Below are 25,000 nucleotides of genomic sequence, written 5' to 3'. Positions count from 1 at the left end.
AACCAAGTCGTCGTTTTCTGTGATTAACGGGCTAATTGACTGGATTATGACACTTCTACCATAGCAGTAAAACTCCTCAGAGTTTTTCTTTATCTATTTTCATCAATATTGACGTTGACTTTGTCCTGTAATTCTCTTACTGTTGATATACAAATGTTCGTAAGTTAATCTATCATGTGGGTTAGTGGATTCTCAACAGTGTCTCATATGCTACGACAACGCTTTGATATACGCATGTTCCTTCTACAGCTTTGAAAATTTTTGGGAAGCTTTTCCAAACTAAGTTCGTGTCGTTCTCATTGACCATATCATCCCAAGTTTGGCTGTCAAGAGCAATGCGAAGATCATCTAAATTTGCACGTTTAAAAAGGGGTCAACATATTCGTCCACGTCTCCGTGCATGGGGTCAACATATTCGTCCACGTCTCCGTGCATGGGGTCAACATATTCGTCCACGTCTCCATGCATGGGGTCAACATATTCGTTCACGTCTCCGTGCATGGGGTCAACATATTCGTCCACGTCTCCGTGCATGGGGTCAGCATATTCGTCCAAATCTCCGTACATGGGGTCAACATATTCGTCCACGTCTCCGTGCATGGGGTCAACATATTCGTCCACGTCTCCGCGCATGGGGTCAACATATTCGTTCACGTCTCCGTGCATGGGGTCAGCATAATCGTCCACGTCTCCGTGCATGGGGTCAGCATAATCGTCCACGTCTCCGTGCATGGGGTCAACATATTCGTCCACGTCTCCGTGCATGGGGTCAACATATTCGTTCACGTCTCCGTACATGAGGTCAACATATTCGTCCACGTCTCCGTGCATGGGGTCAACATATTCGTCCAGGTCTCCGTGCATGGGGTCAACATATTCGTTCACGTCTCCGTACATGGGGTCAACATATTCGTCCACGTCTCCGTGCATGGGGTCAACATAGTCGTCCACGTCTCCGTGCATGGGGTCAACATATTCGTCCACGTCTCCGTAAATGGGGTCAACATATTCGTCTCCGCAAATGGGATCAACATAGTCGTCCACGTCTCCGTGCATGGGGTCAACATATTCGACCACGTCTCCGTACATGGGGTCAACATGGTCGTCCACGTCTCCGTACATGCTGTCAACATATTCGACTCCGTACATGGGGTCAACATAGTCGTCCACGTCTCCGTACATGGAGTCAACATATTCGACTCCGTACATGGGGTCAACATAGTCGTCCACGTCTCCGTACATGGGGTCAACATATTCGATTCCGTACATGGGGTCAACATAGTCGTCCACGTCTCCGTACATGGGGTCAACATAGTCGTCCACGTCTCCGTACATGGAGTCAACATATTCGATTCCGTACATGGGGTCAACATAGTCGTCCACGTCTCCGTACATGGAGTCAACATATTCGACTCCGTACATGGGGTCAATATAGTCGTCCACGTCTCCGTACATGGGGTCAACATATTCGACCCCGTCTCCGTGCATGGGGTCAACATATTCGTCCACGCCTCCGTACATGGGGTCAACATATTCGTCTCCGCACATGGGGTCAACATAGTCGTCCACGTCTCCGTACATGGGGTCAACATATTCGACCACGTCTCCGTGCATGGGGTCAACATAGTCGTCCACGTCTCCGTACATGGAGTCAACATATTCGTCTCCGTACATGGGGTCAACATAGTCGTCCACGTCTCCGTACATGGGGTCAACATATTCGACCACGTCTCCGTGCATGGGGTCAACATAGTCGTCCACGTCTCCGTACATGGAGTCAACATATTCGACTCCGTGCATGGGGTCAACATAGTCGTCCACGTCTCCGTACATGGGGTCAACATAGTCGTCCGTCTCCGTACATGGAGTCAACATATTCGTCTCCGTACATGGGGTCAACATATTCGTCCACGTCTTCGTACATGGGGTCAACATAGTCGTCCACGTCTCCGTACATGGGGTCAACATAGTCGTCCACGTCTCCGTACATGGAGTCAACATATTCGACTCCGTACATGGGGTCAACATAGTCGTCCACGTCTCCGTACATGGAGTCAACATATTCGACTCCGTACATGGGGTCAACATATTCGTCCACGTCTTCGTACATGGAGTCAACATATTCGTCCACGTCCACATATTCGTCCTGGTCAGCCACCCCAGGGGGGTAAACCTCCGTCCCCCAGTGTGCCAGCCCGGGAACCTAACCCTGATCACTCTACCTCAGGGCCACCTGGACGCTCGCCTTACTGTCTACACCAACTCCATCTATCTTCCCTCACTCCTTCCCTCCCTCCCTCTCTCCCTCACTCCTCCACCACTATCTCTTCCTCCACCACCACCACCACCACCACCACCATCTCCTCCACCACCACAGATAAGGAGGTGACAGTCGTATTTGATCGTCTAACCCGGATTTAGCGATGGCTCGCACCGAAGGTTGAATGGTGTAGATTGAACTATATTCTCTTCACTTTGGTCAAAGTCCTTTTAGTTATTCTAATGAGCGTCACGGGACCTTCTTAATTGCCGTGACTTTGATCTTAAAGTAGACGATATAGAAGTTTGTCTTTTTCCTTTCTTTCAAACTATTCGCCATTTCCCGCGTTAGCAAAGTAGCATTAAGAACAGAGGACTGGGCCTCTGAGGGAATATCCTCACCTGGCCCCCTTCTCTGTTCCTTCTTTTGTAAAAAAAAAAAAAAAAAAAAAAAAAAAAAAAAACGAGAGGGGAGGATTTCCAGCCCCCCGCTCCCTTCCCTTTTAGTCGCCTTCTACGACACGCAGGGAATACGTGGGAAGTATTCTTTCTCCCCTATCCCCTATGTCTATACCCGTTAATTGAAGTTTGTCTGTACCCGTTAATAAAAGTTTGTCTATACCCGTTAATAGAAGTTTGTCTATACCCGTTAATAAAAGTTTGTCTATACCCGTTGATAGAAGTTTGTCTATACCCGTTGATAGAAGTTTGTCTATACCCGTTAATAAAAGTTTGTCTATACCCGTTAATAGAAGTTTGTCTATACCCGTTGATAGAAGTTTGTCTATACCGTTGATAGAAGTTTGTCTATACCCGTTAATTGAAGTTTGTCTATACCGTTGATAGAAGTTTGTCTATACCGTTAATAGAAGTTTGTCTATACCCGTTAATTGAAGTTTGTCTATACCCGTTAATTGAAGTTTGTCTATACCGTTGATAGAAGTTTGTCTATACCGTTAATAGAAGTTTGTCTATACCGTTAATATAATATATATATATATATATATATATATATATATATATATATATGCCTAGGATCTGTTGATAAGGGTGTGAGGGTTGGTCCATAACGCGAGGTGTTCTGTTTTTTACCGTTTATTGACCTACTGTTGGGCGTGTGTCCTGGACGCATTATTCATCAAACGGGCCTCCCGTCACGGGACGGTGTGTGACGTGTTGTGTTCCTACCCCTCCCGTCACGGGACGGTGTGTGACGTGTTGTGTTCCTACCCCTCCCGTCACGGGACGGTGTGTGACGTGTTGTGTTCCTACCCCTCCCGTCACGGGACGGTGTGTGACGTGTTGTGTCACCAGAACGTCCAGTGAGAGAAGGACAGTGGTTAACAAATGACTTAATGAGGAGGAAGGTCATGTGAATGCGTCTCTCAGTCATGTCCTGCCCCCTGTCCTGTCCATGTCCTGCCCATGTCCTGCCCATGTCCTGCCCATATCCCTGCCCATGTCCTGCCCATGTCCTGCCCCCTACCCCTGTCCTGCCCATGTCCTGCCCTTGCCCCTACCCCTGTCCTGCCCCTGTCCTGCCCATATCCCTGCCCCTGTCCTGCCCCTGTCCTACCCCTGTCCTGCCCATGTCCTGCCCCTGTCCTACCCATGTCCTGCCCCTGCCCCTGTCCTGCCCCTGTCCTGCCCCTGTCCTGCCCCTGCCCCTGCCCCTGTCCTGCCCATGTCCTGTCCATGTCCTGCCCATGTCCTACCCCTGTCCTGCCCCTGCCCCTGTCCTGCCCATGTCCTGCCCCTGTACTACCCATGTCCTGCCCCTGTCCTGCCCCTGTCCTGCCCCTGTCCTGCCCATGTCCTACCCCAGTCCTGCCCATGTCCTGCCCCTGTCCTGCCCCTACCAGACTAAGCTTGAGGTACGAAGCCACTGCCAGTCAACATGAAACATGGAGGTCGACATCTCGTGTAACAACTGAGTCTACCTGATGGTGGCTGGTTGTGGTTGTTACGATTGTTATAGTGTTGTGAGGAGTTGTTACGATTGTTATAGTGTTGTGAGGAGTTGTGAGGAAGGAGAGAGTGTCTGAGCTGCCGGGAGGGGTGAGGTGGGGGTGTGGAGAAGGGAGGGGAGGGTGATTGGTTCATTCACGTGTTGTTCCTTGTTCGAAGCTTCGAACTGTGGACGAATCTTTGGTCTAACTCGTGTGTTCAGAGTTGATTGGTTGTCTTCAATGCTTCGTTTGAATTGTTGTGCTCCGGCCTGCTATATTAGAGCTATATCTGTCGCTATATAGGTTAGAAAGACGCAGCTATACAAGTGCTATATCTGTCGCTATATAGGTTAGAAAGACGGTGCTATACAAGTGCTATATGTGTCGCTATATAGGTTAGAAAGACGGTGCTATACAAGTGCTATATGTGTCGCTATATAGGTTAGAAAGACGCTGCTATACAAGTGCTATCCGTCGCTATATAGGTTAGAAAGACGGTGCTATACAAGTGCTATATGTGTCGCTATATAGGTTAGAAAGAGGGTGCTATACAAGTGCTATATGTGTCGCTATATAGGTTAGAAAGACGCTGCTAGACATGTGCTATATCTGTCGCTATTTAGGTTAGAAAGACGCTGCTATACAAGTGCTATATGTGTCGCTATATAGGTTAGAAAGAGGGTGCTATACAAGTGCTATATCTGTCGCTATATAGGTTAGAAAGACGCTGCTATACAAGTGCTATATGTGTCGCTATATAGGTTAGAAAGACGGTGCTATACAAGTGCTATATCTGTCGCTATATAGGTTAGAAAGACGCTGCTATACAAGTGCTATATGTGTCGCTATATAGGTTAGAAAGACGGTGCTATACAAGTGCTATATCTGTCGCTATATAGGTTAGAAAGACGCTGCTATACAAGTGCTATCCGTCGCTATATAGGTTAGAAAGACGGTGCTAAACAAGTGCTATATCTGTCGCTATATAGGTTAGAAAGACGCTGCTATACATGTGCTATATCTGTCGCTATATAGGTTAGAAAGACGCTGCTATACATGTGCTATATCTGTCGCTATATAGGTTAGAAAGAGGGTGCTATACATGTGCTATATCTGTCGCTATATAGGTTAGAAAGAGGGTGCTATACAAGTGCTATATCCGTCGCTATATAGGTTAGAAAGACGCAGCTATACAAGTGCTATATCCGTCGCTATATAGGTTAGAAAGACGCAGGGTTTCGCTAACATACGTTCCTGTAAGACGTTTGGGTTTCAGAAACGTGTGTTTGAAGCGTCGACGGGTTTCAGAAACGTGTGTTCGAAGCGTCGACGGGTTTCAGAAACGTGTGTTCGAAGCGTCGATGGGTTTCAGAAACATGTTCGTGTGAAAGTTCATTCCAATACTAGTGAACCTTTCCATACATATTCTCCATTCCCCGCGTTAGCGAGGTAGCGTTAAGAACCGAGGACTGAGCCTTGGAGGGAATATCCTCACCTGGCCCCCTTCTCTGTTCCTTCTTTTGGAAAATTAAAAAAAAAACAGGAGGGGAGGATTTCCAGTATCCCTGCTCCCTCCCCTTTTAGTCGCCTTCTACGACACGCAGGGAATACGTGGGAAGACAGTGGATATTGGATAGTTATAATTGAGAAATATATAATTTGTGAATCACAAATCAGTGTCAAATAGCGACCTTAAGTTACAGGATGTGGGAATATATCAAAACACAAGTTGTAATGAAACTATCAACCATGGTTGTTAACGAGTAAAGAAACTATCAATCATGGTTGTTAACGAGTAATGAAACTATCAACCATGGTTGTTAACGAGTAATAATGAAACTATCAACCATGGTTGTTAACGAGTAATGAAACTATCAACCATGGTTGTTAACGAGTAATGAAACTATCAACCGTGGTTGTTAACGAGTAATAATGAAACTATCAACCATGGTTGTTAACGAGTAATGAAACTATCAACCATGGTTGTTAACGAGTAAAGAAACTATCAATCATGGTTGTTAACGAGTAATGAAACTATCAACCGTGGTTGTTAACGAGTAATGAAACTATCAACCATGGTTGTTAACGAGTAATAATGAAACTATCAACCATGGTTGTTAACGAGTAATGAAACTATCAACCATGGTTGTTAACGAGTAATGAAACTATCAACCATGGTTGTTAACGAGTAATGAAACTATCAACCATGGTTGTTAACGAGTAATAATGAAACTATCAACCATGGTTGTTAACGAGTAATGAAACTATCAACCGTGGTTGTTAACGAGTAAAGAAACTATCAATCATTGTTGTTAACGAGTAATGAAACTATCAACCGTGGTTGTTAACGAGTAATGAAACTATCAACCATGGTTGTTAACGAGTAAAGAAACTATCAATCACGGTTGTTAACGAGTAATGAAACTATCAACCGTGGTTGTTAACGAGTAATGAAACTATCAACCATGGTTGTTAACGAGTAATGAAACTATCAACCATGGTTGTTAACGAGTAATAATGAAACTATCAACCATGGTTGTTAACGAGTAATGAAACTATCAACCATGGTTGTTAACGAGTAATAATGAAACTATCAACCATGGTTGTTAACGAGTAATGAAACTATCAACCATGGTTGTTAACGAGTAATAATGAAACTATCAACCATGGTTGTTAACGAGTAATAATGAAACTATCAACCATGGTTGTTAACGAGTAATGAAACTATCAACCATGGTTGTTAACGAGTAATAATGAAACTATCAACCATGGTTGTTAACGAGTAATGAAACTATCAACCATGGTTGTTAACATAACGAGACAGACATGATAGGCGATCATGTCTCAGTAATGTTCTATATTCTATAATCTTATTGTCACAGTATAGACTATGACGACACAGAGACAGACAGACAGATAGAAAAACAGACAGACACCTAATCATATATCGTGGTTGTTCAAAATTGACGTAACTTCAGTCTAAGAAAACCTTCAACCATCACAACACACACACAACACTTCTCATAACTTTACATCAACTGGTTGTAAATTTACAACTTCACTAAAGTCTTTCGCGAAATCAGATGTCATGTGTAGGTTTAGTAACGTATGTTCAAAGTAGTTTATTCTGTACCTCGTAGGATAAGGGTGTGTGTGTGTGTGTGTGTGTGTGGTGTGTGTGTGTGTGTGAACCACCTCGTCTATATCTCGGGAGAAAGTCAAAGATACAGTGTTGCGTGGCGCTATACCTATGTTGACCAAAGAACACATATGGTGCGTGTGCACTTTGTATGTGGCCCCAGAGGAACGGTCACCATCACCTCCTTGAGACAACGGGATGAATTGGACCTCACCCTAAACCCAGCGGTGTTGCGACTTGTATAGCAAGATTATACTTGTCCTCCTTATGCCTGCTGGAGGGGAACCCCCCCTGACTGCTGATATTACTACTACTACTACTACTACTACCGTTGTCTCCTGCTGTAGATCTGTCCTTAGCAGGTGTTCGTAGTTGGGGTATAGACGCAGCCAGGGAAGAGTGTGATGTGTCTGCTCGCGATATACGTGTTCACTGCTAAGGCATTACGTCCCCTGGAAGCATTGGTGCCCAGACACAACACTGTGCCTGGGAAAGGAGGTTGGGGGGGTTCGTTCCGACTTTCCGCACCTGGTCTGGGTGTTCCATTTGTCTAGGAACAACACCCGAAGGTCTTCTGCACAACAGCAAGACTTGCTTTGAGTTTCTGGGGTTTTTCGTAGAAACACTGATTGTTGCTGCTTCACGTATGTTCTTTATCTGTCATGTGGAATGCATCGAAACCACAGTTCCCTATCCACGTCCAGGCCCCACTGACCTTTCTATGTTTTACCCCCGGACGCTTCACATGACCTGGTTTCAGTCCATTGACAGCACGTCGACCCCTGTATACCACATTTTTCCAATTCACTTTATCGCGTGCACGCTTTTCACCCTCCTGCATGTTCAGAGGCGCCCCGATAGAAACACGCACCATTATACCACTCCCTGGAAGCACGCAAACCTCCGTAACTATATAACTTCCTTCAAGTGTGTGTATGTCCCTGGACACACATGCACACACAGAGGAAGACGGAGACACGACTGCATACATACATGATCGACAGCGTGCAAGTGTCCGGACGAAGTGGATGAGGTAGACACTTCGAAGCAGTTCTCCCAAACCCTAAGGCACCGGCAGGTGCACCAAAAGGACAAGAACAAGAAAAGAAAAAGTAGGAATCAGTTGATTGATCATGTGAAGATTTAGACTAACAGAACTGTGGCGACATGGAGCAAATACAAGAGGAAGGAGTATAGCCACAAACACTACAGATAAGTTTTAAAAGATTAAATGAGAACAAAACAAAGTTTTACCCCACTTGGACCTGCCAAGTGTGAGAGAAGAATTCTTCCCCATGTTTACACATATCGTCGACACTAGACACTATTATCATCTCCTGCACGCGTTCACATGCCACACTGATGTTTTCGATTTATTTCAGTCGAAGTTCAAAATTCCTTCACGGCATCTGCGTGTACGTTGGCTACGTTTCCGACACGCTGTAGCACGTACAATCGGGCGCGATGTGTAGCGAGGATGGAGAACACCGGACGTACATCGTAATCCATTGCGATCTCGGTCTCTCGAACCAAAAATGGCAATCACAGGTAATAATGATCTTCGGCGCTAACCACCACACACACCCACACACCCACACACACACCAGCGCCTTAGAACCGTCTTTCCACACATGTCCGAGCGAACCGCTTCACAGCGAGAGGCCTTTTGACCCTGTGCTGTACGGCCCTTGAACATGACCAGCCCCCAGCGCCCCTAGGGGCGTGTGTGTGTGTGTGCGTGTTCATGTATCCCAAGTTGTGATCTCGCCGTGGAGAACAGCGGCGGGTGGGTGGCTGGTGGCCATTGTGTTGACATGCCTCCAGTCATCACTTGCAACAGACGTGCGCCACTGCCTGATCCTTCTCGCCCCCCATCCCACGAGGCGTTTGGGAGGGGGCGCGGGGCGCGCCTCGAAGGAACACTAGAGGAATTATTAATTACAGTAATGTAAGAAACCTGGTCCCCGCACACAGGTCAGAGGCTGCGAACATGTGAAGACACTGTAATTAGCCGCAACGTACAGGACAAGGAGGGCCTCACCGCGCAACTCAGCCCGTCGGCCAATGGGCGCGCCGCCCGGAGGAGCGCCAGCCAATCGGGCGAGGGCTTCCGGCTCGGAGGCGGGTGCTTCAAGAAGATACGTCGAGGTGATTATTGATCTTCGTCTTCGGATCGGTCGCTCAGGGGTTTTGTTGACAAGGACCTCACCCTCCAAGAACGCACCTTTTCAACACCTATTTCGTCAAACCAGACAGTAGAACTGAAGCTATGAATGCATACGGGAGTAAAGAGATGTTTATTGATCCATCGTAGGGAGAGGCAACGGAGCCACGAGAACGCCCCTGGCCAGGTCGGGGTCGAGGCTGAAGCCGTGGCCGACGGAATCGAAGACACCATGACAGGTGGGCGGGTTCTCATCGTGTCGCCCGCGCGCGCCCGCCCCCCCCACGGCCGGACGTCGCCCGTCGATAAGCTCAATATGATGTGATGTATTCTGACGAATTAGATTCTTAAATCTGAAAATATATATTTATATACATCTCTCATCCCTCGTGGAGGAGAGGGAGTGTGTGTGTATGTGACCACTTTAGGATAGGATACCATGGTCTAGGCTCCGGGAGGAGGGTGGCAGGAGGAGGAGCGCGCGCGCGCTCCTGACGAAGGGAGACCCTGGCACACCACCACCCACCCCCCAGCTGAGGGTGGGAGAGGTCCCTCCCTAAAGTCTGGGAAATTACGTGGGCTTCACCTGATATGATAGACCCCTCCTCCTCCTCCTCTTCTTCCTCCTCCTCTTCTCCTCCTCCTCCTCCTCCTCCTCCTCCTCTTCTTCCTCCTCCTCCTCCTCCTCCTCCTCCTCTTCTTCCTGCTCCTCCTCCTCCTCCTCTTCCTCCTCCTCCTCTTCCTCCTCCTCCTCTTCTTCCTCCTACTCCTACTCCTCCTCTTCCTCCTCCTCCTCCTCTTCTTCCTCCTCCTCTTCTTCCTCCTCCTCTTCCTCCTCCTCTTCCTCCTCCTCCTCCTCTTCTTCCTCTTCCTCCTCCTCTTCTTCCTCCTCCTCTTCTTCCTCCTCTTCCTCCTCCTCCTCCTCTTCTTCCTCTTCCTCTTCCTCTTCCTCCTCCACACACACACAACCCATGACTAGCCATGTCTTATGATCAATATCCCCGACCACAGTCATCAGTGTGGCTGGACGGAAGGGAAAAAGGGACAATAGATTTGAAGTTTCTCCTTTATAATTTGTCTTTCTGTATATATTCCTCTCTGTCTTTGACTTTAACGTCATTATTCGATTAGTGATGTCCTCTGGGGCGCACAAGGTGTGAATGCCCGGTGTCCACACACACACACACACACACACCCACACACACACACACACACACACACACACACACACACACACAACGCTACAGTGCAATGGTGATTTTGGTAGGTCAGTGACGCGGGTAATGAAGAAAAACAAATTTGTATTTTGTGTCGGGATTTGACACTTCACAGGAAGGGAGGGAGGGATTGGGGGTGTTAAAGGGGGGAGGGGAGGGGGGATTGTAATGTACCAGTAACAGCCTTAGGGGGGGTATGGGTCCACCCATATGCATATATATATATGTATATATATATGTATATATATATATATATATATATATATATATATATATATATATATATATATATATATATATATATATATATATATATATATATATATTCCTATGAGTCCACGGGAACATGAAACACAATAAGTTCCCAAGCGCACTTTCGTGTCATAATCACATCATCAGGGGAGACACAAGAGAGAAATATAAGTCATTTGATTTACAACGAAGGGACATAGCTAGGACGCCATTTAGTAAACAAATGGATATATATATATATATATATATATATATATATATATATATATATATGACGTGTTTACCAAATGGCGTCCTAGCTTCGTCTCTTCGATGTATATCAACTGACATATATCCCTCTCTTGTGTCTCCCCTGATGATGTGATTATGACACGAAAGTGCACTTGGGAACTTATCTTGTTTCATTTTCCCCGTGGACTCATAAGAATATATATATATATATATATATATATATATATATATATATATATATATATATATATATATATATATTTTTTTTTTTTTTTTTTTTTTTTTATACTTTGTCGCTGTCTCCCGCGTTTGCGAGGTAGCGCAAGGAAACAGACGAAAGAAATGGCCCCACCCCCCCCCCCCCCCATACACATGTACATACACACGTCCACACACGCAAATATACATACCTACACAGCTTTCCATGGTTTACCCCAGACGCTTCACATGCCTTGATTCACTCCACTGACAGCACGTCAACCCCTGTATACCACATGACTCCAATTCACTCTATTCCTTGCCCTCCTTTCACCCTCCTGCATGTTCAGGCCCCGATCACACAAAATCTTTTTCACTCCATCTTTCCACCTCCAATTTGGTCTCCCTCTTCTCCTCGTTCCCTCCACCTCCGACACATATATCCTCTTGGTCAATCTCTCCTCACTCATTCTCTCCATGTGCCCAAACCATTTCAAAACACCCTCTTCTGCTCTCTCAACCACGCTCTTTTTATTTCCACACATCTCTCTTACCCTTACGTTACTTACTCGATCAAACCACCTCACACCACACATTGTCCTCAAACATCTCATTTCCAGCACATCCATCCTCCTGCGCACATCTCTATCCATAGCCCACGCCTCGCAACCATACAACATTGTTGGAACCACTATTCCCTCAAACATACCCATTTTCGCTTTCCGAGATAATGTTCTCGACTTCCACACATTTTTCAAGGCTCCCAAAATTTTCGCCCCCTCCCCCACCCTATGATCCACTTCCGCTTCCATGGTTCCATCCGCTGACAGATCCACTCCCAGATATCTAAAACACTTCACTTCCTCCAGTTTTTCTCCATTCAAACTCACCTCCCAATTGACTTGACCCTCACCCCTACTGTACCTAATAACCTTGCTCTTATTCACATTTACTCTCAACTTTCTTCTTCCACACACTTTACCAAACTCAGTCACCAGCTTCTGCAGTTTCTCACATGAATCAGCCACCAGCGCTGTATCATCAGCGAACAACAACTGACTCACTTCCCAAGCTCTCTCATCCCCAACAGACTTCATACTTGCCCCTCTTTCCAGGACTCTTGCATTTACCTCCCTTACAACCCCATCCATAAACAAATTAAACAACCATGGAGACATCACACACCCCTGCCGCAAACCTACATTCACTGAGAACCAATCACTTTCCTCTCTTCCTACACGTACACATGCCTTACATCCTCGATAAAAACTTTTCACTGCTTCTAACAACTTGCCTCCCACACCATATATTCTTAATACCTTCCACAGAGCATCTCTATCAACTCTATCATATGCCTTCTCCAGATCCGTAAATGCTACATACAAATCCATTTGCTTTTCTAAGTATTTCTCACATACATTCTTCAAAGCAAACACCTGATCCACACATCCTCTACCACTTCTGAAACCGCACTGCTCTTCCCCAATCTGATGCTCTGTACATGCCTTCACCCTCTCGATCAATACCCTCCCATATAATTTACCAGGAATACTCAACAAACTTATACCTCTGTAATTTGAGCACTCACTCTTATCCCCTTTGCCTTTGTACAATGGCACTATGCACGCATTCCGCCAATCCTCAGGCACCTCACCATGAGTCATACATACATTAAATAACCTTACCAACCAGTCAACAATACAGTCACCCCCTTTTTTAATACATTCCACTGCAATACCATCCAAACCTGCTGCCTTGCCGGCTTTCATCTTCCGCAAAGCTTTTACTACCTCTTCTCTGTTTACCAAATCATTTTCCCTAACCCTCTCACTTTGCACACCACCTCGACCAAAACACCCTATATCTGCCACTCTGTCATCAGACACATTCAACAAACCTTCAAAATACTCATTCCATCTCCTTCTCACATCACCGCTACTTGTTATCACCTCCCCATTTGCGCCCTTCACTGAAGTTCCCATTTGCTCCCTTATATATATATATATATATATATATATAGATATGAAAAATTTTCATTGCTTCTAACAACTTGCCTCCCACACCATATATTCTTAATACCTTCACAGAGCATCTCTATCAACTCTTATCATTTACCTTCTCCAGATCCATAAATGCTACATGCAAATCCATATGTTTCTCTCAGTATTTACTCACACATATACACATTCTTCAACGCAAACACCTGACCCACACACCCTCTACCACTTCTGAAATAATGTACATGCTTAGGTGCTACCGGACTCACCTTCGGCGACGTTGTATCGCTGGGAGCACAGCCTCCTCAAAGGACCTGTCTCGGTCCAGAGGCGTCCACACTGCTCTGCTACAGGACGTAGAGCAACCTCGGCTACCAGAGAGGCCGTTAGTAAATGATGATGATAATGATGATAAACGATAAATGATAATGAGAGAGAGAGAGAGAGAGAGAGAGAGAGAGAGAGAGAGAGAGAGAGAGAGAGAGAGAGTAGGGAGGCCTCTGTCAACGATGTGATTGGACGGGAACAAGGGTAATTACCACTTAACAACAGATGATGGTAGTTATACTGTAGTTAAGATGTGTGTCTGTTGGTTAGACTCAGTTCAAGTGGTAGTTCACGGTTAGACTTCTCTCTATTGGTCGTGTGTTGCCTAACGACCCTGGTGGTTAAATGACCATCAGATGATTTACTTGATGACACACACACACACACACACACACACACACACACACACACACACACACACACACACAAACATGGTCTTTACGGGTGACCCTCACGTTGACCCTCACACTGACCCTCACGTTGACCCTCACGACCTACTTAATGACAGAACTACGCTGTTTGCTCAATGGGTCGTGCGATTGTTCATGGGTTGTTCCTAACGATTGAACTGGTAGTTAAGGAGTGTTCTGATGTCTGTCTGGACGAGATGGGATTGGTGCCATTGGATGGTGACTGAAGAGAGGGATTGAGACCTAGTGACTGGAGAGAGGGATTGAGACATAGTGACTGAAGAGAGGGATTGAGACCTAGTGACTGAAGAGAGGGATTGAGACATAGTGACTGAAGAGAGGGATTGAGACATAGTGACTGAAGAGAGGGAGTGAGACATAGTGACTGAAGAGAGGGATTGAGACATAGTGACTGAAGAGAGGGATTGAGACATAGTGACTGAAGAGAGGGATTGAGACATAGTGACTGAAGAGAGGGATTGAGACATAGTGACTGAAGAGAGGATTGAGACATAGTGACTGAAGAGAGAGGGATTGAGACATAGTGACTGAAGAGAGGATTGAGACATAGTGACTGAACAGAGGGATTGAGACCTAGTGACTGAAGAGAGGGATTGAGACCTAGTGACTAGAGAGAGGGATTGAGACATATTGTCATAGAAGAGAACACACGTGAGCCAGGTCAGTACTTGACCCGACACATCATGTTGTAAGGAAGGTTGTAAGAAGTTATTATAATAACAGTAGTTAATATGAATTGGGCTGTTGGCGTGAAATGTACAATTCCTCGTAGCTTTTGACCTGTGGAAATGAGAGACAGATATAGACAGACATCTTTTGTTTTTTTGGTTTTTTTGTTACATTTTAAAAACATTTTGTGACAACCACAAATTATATGTGTGTGTGTGTGTGTGTGTGTGTGTGTGTGTGTTTTCCAAAAAAAGTAATTGAAATGAGTGTTTATCCCCCCCCCCAACTCCCACCCCCTTTCAGGGGGGGAGGGAGACGAATATATTAATAGTTCTACATCATTAGGGTAATCACGTCGTTGTAATCAGAAGGTAATTACGTCGTTGTAATTAGAAGGTAATTATGATCTTAATGCCGACAGCATCTGTTGGGAGTTGATTCCAATGGTTTATATATATATATTTTTAGATAAAAAAAAAAATCATCTTTTTTTTTCCAAATTAACATTACTTGAAGAAATTGTTGTTAACATTATTTAGAGTTTTTTTTAAAACTTTTATTAGATCTCGTAGTCTGAGTTTTGTATCCTGGTTTGATTCATGTGTCTTTCCATTGAAGGTGGAGTGATGTCTGAGCGACGGAATGGGTTTGGATGGTCATCTCTGTACACGTTCTAGCTTAGGGTGGTTAACCTCTGCTCGGATGTGGTGACCGGGAAGTGAATGACGTATTGTGAATGAGGTCTGACCAGCTTGGTGAACTATGATCTCATTCATGAGTATGACTCATTAATGATTGAGCTCATTCATGAGTATGACCTCATTCATGAGTATGAGCTCATTCACGAGTATGACCTCATTCATGATTGACCTCATTCATGAGTATGACCTCATTCATGAGTATAATCTCATTCTTGAGTATGACCTCATTCATGATTGACCTCATTCATGAGTATGACCTCATTCATGATTGACCTCATTCATGAGTATGACCTCATTCTTGAGTATGACCTCATTCATGATTGACCTCATTCATGAGTATGACCTCATTCATGATTGACCTCATTCATGAGTATGACCTCATTCATGAGTATGACCTCATTCATGAGTATGACCTCATTCATGAGTATAATCTCATTCATGAGTATGATCTCATTCATGAGTATGACCTCATTCATGAGTATGACCTCATTCATGAGTATGACCTCATTCATGATTGAGCTCATTCATGAGTATGACCTCATTCATGAGTATAATCTCATTCATGAGTATAATCTCATTCATGAGTATGACCTCATTCATGAGTATGACCTCATTCATGATTGAGCTCATTCATGAGTATGACCTCATTCATGAGTATAATCTCATTCATGAGTATGATCTCATTCATGAGTATGACCTCATTCATGAGTATGATCTCATTCATGAGTATGACCTCATTCATGAGTATGACCTCATTCATGAGTATGACCTCATTCATGATTGAGCTCATTCATGAGTATGACCTCATTCATGAGTATAATCTCATTCATGAGTATAATCTCATTCATGAGTATGACCTCATTCATGAGTATGACCTCATTCATGATTGAGCTCATTCATGAGTATGACCTCATTCATGAGTATAATCTCATTCATGAGTATGATCTCATTCATGAGTATGACCTCATTCATGAGTATAATCTCATTCATGAGTATGATCTCATTCATGAGTATGACCTCATTCATGAGTATAATCTCATTCATGAGTATAATCTCATTCATGAGTATGACCTCATTCATGAGTATGACCTCATTCATGAGTATGACCTCATTCATGAGTATGACCTCATTCATGAGTATAATCTCATTCATGAGTATGACCTCATTCATGAGTATGACCTCATTCATGAGTATGACCTCATTCATGAGTATAATCTCATTCATGAGTATGATCTCATTCATGAGTATGATCTCATTCATGAGTATGACCTCATTCATGAGTATGACCTCATTCATGAGTATAATCTCATTCATGAGTATGATCTCATTCATGAGTATGATCTCATTCATGAGTATGACCTCATTCATGATTGAGCTCATTCATGAGTATGACCTCATTCATGAGTATAATCTCATTCATGAGTATGACCTCATTCATGAGTATGACCTCATTCATGAGTATAATCTCATTCATGAGTATGACCTCATTCATGAGTATGACCTCATTCATGAGTATAATCTCATTCATGAGTATGACCTCATTCATGACTATGACCTCATTCATGAGTATAATCTCATTCATGAGTATGACCTCATTCATGAGTATGACCTCATTCATGAGTATGACCTCATTCATGAGTATAATCTCATTCATGAGTATGATCTCATTCATGAGTATGACCTCATTCATGAGTATGACCTCATTCATGAGTATAATCTCATTCATGAGTATGATCTCATTCATGAGTATGATCTCATTCATGAGTATGACCTCATTCATGATTGAGCTCATTCATGAGTATGACCTCATTCATGAGTATAATCTCATTCATGAGTATGACCTCATTCATGAGTATGACCTCATTCATGAGTATAATCTCATTCATGAGTATGATCTCATTCATGAGTATGACCTCATTCATGAGTATAATCTCATTCATGAGTATGATCTCATTCATGAGTATGACCTCATTCATGAGTATAATCTCATTCATGAGTATAATCTCATTCATGAGTATGACCTCATTCATGAGTATGAGCTCATTCATGAGTATGACCTCATTCATGAGTATGACCTCATTCATGAGTATAATCTCATTCATGAGTATGACCTCATTCATGAGTATGACCTCATTCATGAGTATGACCTCATTCATGAGTATAATCTCATTCATGAGTATAATCTCATTCATGAGTATAACCTCATTCATGAGTATGACTCACTGATGATTGACCTGATTCATGAGTATGACCTCATTCATGAGTCTGGATATATCTAACTGGGACACCTGAGCCATGGTTGTGAGTGGGCTGTCTACATGGAAGATGTAGTTTGGTAAACAAGGGGACATGAGGTGTGTGTGTACCGGTGTGTGTGTGTGTGTCTGTCTGTCTGTCTGTCTGTTTGTCTGTGTGTGTGTGTGTGTGTGTGTGTGTGTGTGTGTGTGTGTGTGTGTGTGTGTGTGTGTGTGTTCATATAGATGGACAGGTAGATAGATAGATAGATAGATAGATAGATAGATTCTTTTATTCTCCCCCCTTATTCTCCCCTAACCTTGCCCCCTTCCCCCCACCCCCCATTCCCTCCTCAACCCCAGGGAGGAAGGGGATGGGGAGGGAATGGGAGGGAGGGAATGGGGGATGGAGGGAATGGGAGGGAGGGGATGGGTGTTGTGTCACGTGGTCCAGCTCCCAGGCTCGTGGGTTGCCAGTGCGTCTATTTCCTCCTCCTCCTTCTTCCCCTTCAACATTTCTCGATACAAAACACGTTTTCCTGGTCCACCATAATTACTGACTACATATTGTTCTATGTCCTCTATGTCTTCTTGCTACATATTGTATTATTTCCTCTATGTCTTCTTGCTACATATTGTATTATTTCCTGTATGTCTTCTTGCTACATAGTGTATTATTTCCTCTATGTCTTCTTGCTACATATTGTATTATTTCCTGTATGTCTTCTTGCTACATATTGTATTATTTCCTCTATGTCTTCTTGCTGCATATTGTATTATTTACTCTATGTCTTCTTGCTACCACATACTGGTGTGGTGTGTAACCACAGACTTGTGTGGTGTCTAACCACAGACGTGTGAGGTGTCTAACCACAGACGTGTGTGGTGTCTAACCACAGACGTGTGTGGTGTGTAACCACAGACGTGTGTGGTGTCTAACCACAGACTGGTGTGGTGTGTAACCACAGACTTGTGTGGTGTCTAACCACAGACGTGTGAGGTGTCTAACCACAGACGTGTGAGGTGTGTAACCACAGACTTGTGTGGTGTGTAACCACAGACGTGTGTGGTGTCTAACCACAGACTGGTGTGGTGTGTAACCACAGACTGGTGTGGTGTCTAACCACAGACGTGTGTGGTGTCTAACCACAGACTGGTGTGGTGTCTAACCACAGACTTGTGTGGTGTCTAACCACAGCCTGGTGTGGTGTCTAACCACAGCCTGGTGTGGTGTCTAACCACAGCCTGGTGTGGTGTGTAACCACAGACACACTGGTGTGGTGTCTAACCAGAGAGAGAGAGAGAGAGAGAGAGAGAGAAAGAGCACTAATACTGGAAATACGAATTGAAAGAAAACGGAAATGATTACCATGGATGACTAAAAAATAATTCGTTCAGATGTAGGGCGACCTTGTAGTGCCTGGTTGTAGATGGTTATAGTAATCCCGTGTGCTTAGTGGGTGATTAGTGCATGGTTGTAGATGGTTATGGTTGTTGAACAATAGGTTGTAGAGAGTTATTAGCTATATTTAGGGAGGTTAGGTTGTAGTTATAGAAGGTGAGTTGTGAAAATGCTTAACCGATGAGGAGACCATTAATTTATAGTGTTATAGGTAAGGTTGTAGAGGGAGGGAGGGATGTGGTTGTAGAAGGGAAGATGTAGGTTGTGGAAGAGTTGAAGTCGTGGTTGTAAAGTTTAGATGATGTTGTGGATGGTCTAATGTAGTTGTAGAAGAGTGTTGTATGGAGTTGTACATGTCCCAATGATGATGATAATGTAAAGGATGATTATCATGACTGATTATCATTGATGATAATAATGATGATAATGATGATGATAATAATGATGATGATAATGTAAAGGATGATTATCATGACTGATTATCACTGATGATAATAATGATGATAATGATGATGATAATAATGATGATGATAATGATGATTATCATGACTGATTATCACTATGATGATGATAATTATGATAATTATAGTAATGATGATGATAATGATGATGATAATAATGATGATAATGATGATAATGATGATTATCATGACTGATTATCACTATGATGATGATTATGATAATTATGATAATTATAGTAATGATGATGATAATGATGATAATGATGATTATCATGACTGATAATCACTCATGATAATTATGATAATTATGATAATCTTCAGAGTGGTGATGAAGTGTATTTTGAGGCTGTTCATGATAGTGATGATTAATGTGATTATCATCATGATAATTGTATGGATAATGATGCGAGTGATAGCGCGCGCGCGCAATACGAATTAATGTGTCTGTTGTCCGTAAGAGCCAGGCACATTAGGCGTTGGTCCGTAAGATCGGGGATCATTTTGGGTGTTGGTCCGTGAGATTGGGGGCATTCTGGGTGCTGGTCCGTAACTTCGGGGCATTCTGGGTGTTGGTTCGTAAGATTGGGGCATTCTGGGTGTTGGTTCGTAAGATTGGGGCATTGTGAGGTGTTGGTCTGTAAGATTGGGGCATTCTTGGGTGATGGTCCGTGAGATCGGGTCATTCTGGGTGTTGGTTCGTAAGATCGGGTCATTTTGGGTGATGGTCCGTAAGATCGGGGGTCATTTTGGGTGTTGGTTCGTAAGATTGGATCCTTGTGGGGTGATGGTTCGTAAGATCGGGGCATTCTGGGTGTTGGTCCGTAAGTTCGGGGCATTCTGGGTGTTGGTCTGTAAGATTGGGGCATTCTTGGGTGATGGTACGTAAGATCGGGGGGCATTCTGGGTGTTGGTTCGTAATATCGGGGCATTCTTGAGTGATGGTCCGTAAGATCTGGTCATTCTGGGTGATGGTCCGTGAGATCGGGTCATTCTGGATGTTGGTCTGTAAGAGAGAGAGAAAGACTTTCCTTACGTTGGTTCGTAAGAGCAGGACATTCTTTGTGATGGTCTGTTAAACCAGGAGCTTGTGAGTGTGTTGGTCCGTAAGAGCGGAACATCCTGGGTTTTGGTCCGTGGGAACGGAACATTCTGTGTATCGATCCGAAAGAGCGATGCATTCCGGGTTTTGGCACGTATTAGCAGGATATTCCGGGGGCTGGTCCGTAGGAACGGAACATTCCGGGGTGTTGGTCCGTAGGAACGGAACATTCCGGGGTGTTGGTCCGTAGGAACGGAACATTCCGGGGTGTTGGTCCGTAGGAACGGGACATATATGTGTTAGTTCGTAAGAACGGAACATGCCAGTGGCTGGTCCGTAGGAACAGGACCATCCCAGGGGTTTGGCTGGTCCATAGGAACAGGACCATTCCGTGTCTTGGTCTTCGTGAAGTGGGGGAGGGGAAAATTTTTTTCGATCGCTGGTACGATAGGTCGCCAGACGTGTCGCTCCGTGTTGACACAGGCCTCTACCGTGAGCCCCCCAGGATTTGCCCCGGGTGCTGGCGGCGGGGGGGGCGAATGGGGGGGAAGAGGAGGAGGAGGGGGGAGAGATTGATGGGGGGGGTGATTGGGTGGGGGGGGGAGAAAGAAAGTAGTTAGTCTGGGGCTGTTTAGTTATAAAGGGGGGGAGGAGGGGAATTAGGCCAGAGGGGAGGAGGTGAGGGTCGGGGCGGGTCGGGGCGGGGCGCGGCCCCATGGGTGGGATTGAGGTGGATCGGGGTCCCCATTGATGGGATGAGCTGGGTTCGTACCCTCCCCAGGAATGGGGTGACGGGGGTGGTGTCACAGTTAGACTGGGGGGGAAGGGGGGCCCCTATTGATGAGGTGGGGTACACTGATGACCCCCATTGATGTGGGGGGAGAATGGGGGGGGAAGGTGAACTAGACTACCTCATTTATGAGTCTCATACATGCTGGGGTATAAGCCAGTAGCTAGTAGCTTAAATAACACACACACACACACACACACACATATATATATATATATATATATATATATATATATATATATATATATATATATATATATATATATATATATATATATATATTCCTATGAGTCCCCGTGGACTCATAGAAATATCTTGATCACGCGCAAAATTGTGATCCTTTCCAATATATATATATATATATATATATATATATATATATATATATATATATATATATATATATATATATATATATATATATATATATATAAGAAAGTTAATAAAAAGCTTAAAGAGAGCAATTTCTCCTGGGTATGTGTTCGTGGACGACCAGGATATCTTCTCTTTAGAACAGAAGTGGTTCTTTTAGATTTTACTGACCGGTTCTTTTAGATTTTAAATTATCATGTCATTATCATTTATTTTCACTTATTCTTTATAAATGAGAGATATCGACTTTTGCACCAGCCTGTAAATATGAACGTTTGAACAACCCTGTATGTATTTTCACCCAAATTTGAACCAGGGAGCAAAATATCTTACAACATTACTCACAACATATAACTCATAACATACTACCTAACCTGCAGTAGTCTCATCACCTACAACATATCAGCATAACCCACAACATGCAATATAACTCACAACATGCAATATAACTCACAACATGCAATATAACTCACAACATGCAATATAACTCACAACATGCAATATAAACCACAACATGCAATATAACTCACAACATGCAATATAACTCACAACATGCAATATAACTCACAACATGCAATATAAACCACAACATGCAATATAACTCACAACATGCAATATAACTCACAACATGCAATATAAACCACAACATGCAATATAACTCACAACATGCAATATAACTCACAACATGCAATATAACTCACAACATGCAATATAAACCACAACATGCAATATAACTCACAACATGCAATATAACTCACAACATGCAATATAAACCACAACATGCAATATAAACCACAACATGCAATATAACTCACAACATGCAATATAACTCACAACATGCAATATAACTCACAACATGCAATATAACTCACAACATGCAATATAAACCACAATATGCAATATAAACCACAACATGCAATATAAACCACAACATGCAATATAACTCACAACATGCAATATAACTCACAACATGCAATATAACTCACAACATGCAATATAAACCACAACATGCAATATAAACCACAACATGCAATATAACTCACAACATGCAATATAAACCACAACATGCAATATAACTCACAACATGCAATATAACTCACAACATGCAATATAAACCACAACATGCAATATAAACCACAACATGCAATATAACTCACAACATGCAATATAAACCACAACATGCAATATAACTCACAACATGCAATATAACTCACAACATGCAATATAAACCACAACATGCAATATAAACCACAACATGCAATATAACTCACAACATGCAATATAACTCACAACATGCAATATAACTCACAACATGCAATATAAACCACAACATGCAATATAACTCACAACATGCAATATAACTCACAACATGCAATATAACTCACAACATATCAACATAACTCACAACATGCAATATAACTCACAACATGCAATATAACTCACAACATAGCAATATAACTCACAACATGCAATATAACTCACAACATGCAATATAACTCACAACATGCAATATAACTCACAACATGCAGTATAACTCACAACATGCAATATAACTCACAACATGCAATATAACTCACAACATGCAGTATAACTCACAACATGCAATATAACTCACAACATGCAATATAACTCACAACATTCAATATAACTCACAACATGCAATATAACTCACAACATGCAATATAACTCACAACATGCAATATAACTCACAACATGAAATATAACTCACAACATGCAATATAACTCACAACATACAATATAACTCACAACATGCAATATAACTCACAACATATCAAATAACTCACAACATGCAATATAAACCACAACATGCAATATAACTCACAACATGCAATATAACTCACAACATGAAATATAACTCACAACATGCAATATAACTCACAACATACAATATAACTCACAACATACAATATAACTCACAACATATCAACATAACTCACAACATGCAATATAACTCACAACATGCAATATAACTCACAACATACAATATAACTCACAACATACAATATAACTCACAACATATCAACATAACTCACAACATGCAATACAACACACAACATACAATATAACTAACATAATGTTTAGACCTAATCCCAAACATACAACATTGCCCACAACATACAACCTAACCCACAACATAGACGTAACCCTCACAACAGACCACAAATCAATCTGTTTATCCCTTACATAAACAGGAATGTATTATTACTCCTGTTAGATGTATTTTCAAGCTTTCCCGTTAGATGTATTACGAGCTTCCCGTTAGATGTAGTATTCGCCTCCCGTTAGACGTAGTATTCGCCTCCCGTTTGATGTAGTATTCGCCTCCCGTTTGATGTAGTATTCGCCTCCCGTTAGATGTAGTATTCGCCTCCCGTTTGATGTAGTATTCGCCTCCCGTTTGATGTAGTATTCGCCTCCCGTTAGATGCAGTATTCCCCTCCCGTTAGATGTAGTATTCGCCTCCCGTTAGATGTAGTATTCACCTCCCGTTAGATGTAGTATTCGCCTCCCGTTAGATGTAGTATTCGCCTCCCGTTTGATGTAGTATTCACCTCCCGTTAGATGTAGTATTCGCCTCCCGTTTGATGTAGTATTCGCCTCCCGTTTGATGTAGTATTCGCCTCCCGTTAGATGTAGTATTCCCCTCCCGTTAGATGTAGTATTCGCCTCCCGTTAGATGTAGTATTCACCTCCCGTTAGATGTAGTATTCGCCTCCCGTTAGATGTAGTATTCGCCTCCCGTTTGATGTAGTATTCGCCTCCCGTTAGATGTAGTATTCCCCTCCCGTTAGATGTAGTATTCGCCTCCCGTTAGATGTAGTATTCACCTCCCGTTAGATGTAGTATTCACCTCCCGCTTGATGTAGTATTCACCTCCCGTTTGATGTAGTATTCGCCTCCCGTTAGATGTAATATTCACCTCCCGTTAGATGTAGCATTCGCCTCCCGTTAGATGTAGTATTCGCCTCCCGTTAGATGTAGTATTCACCTCCTGTTAGATGTAGTATTCGCCTCCCGTTTGATGTAGTATTCGCCTCCCGTTAGATGTAGTATTCCCCTCCCGTTTGATGTAGTATTCGCCTCCCGTTAGATGTAGTATTCGCCTCCCGTTTGATGTAGTATTCGCCTCCCGTTTGATGTAGTATT

The 25,000-nt window shown here is 43.3% G+C and overlaps 2 protein-coding genes across 8 annotated transcripts in view; one reads left to right on the top strand and one right to left on the bottom strand.

Annotated features, from left to right (window-relative positions):
* The window catches only part of LOC139760671 (pancreas transcription factor 1 subunit alpha-like), a 32,904-nt gene extending 23,517 nt beyond the window's left edge, over positions 1 to 9,387 (bottom strand). For 2 of the 6 annotated variants that reach the window (XM_071684189.1, XM_071684199.1), the window contains exon 1: positions 9,290 to 9,354. The gene's annotated coding sequence lies outside the window, so the exon portion shown is untranslated. Of the gene's footprint in view, positions 1 to 8,844; positions 9,001 to 9,289 lie in introns of those variants that run through there. The other 4 variants (XM_071684209.1, XM_071684227.1, XM_071684216.1 and 1 more) reach the window with 4 other exon arrangements.
* The window catches only part of LOC139760720 (glycolipid transfer protein), a 189,487-nt gene that overhangs the window by 99,375 nt on the left and 65,112 nt on the right, over positions 1 to 25,000 (top strand). The gene's annotated exons all lie outside the window — the stretch shown is intronic.

This window comes from Panulirus ornatus, chromosome 3 (assembly GCF_036320965.1).
Source record: "Panulirus ornatus isolate Po-2019 chromosome 3, ASM3632096v1, whole genome shotgun sequence".
Taxonomy (NCBI): domain Eukaryota; kingdom Metazoa; phylum Arthropoda; class Malacostraca; order Decapoda; family Palinuridae; genus Panulirus; species Panulirus ornatus.
Note: the sequence above shows the minus strand (reverse complement) of the source record. Positions and strands in the feature narration are given on the sequence as shown.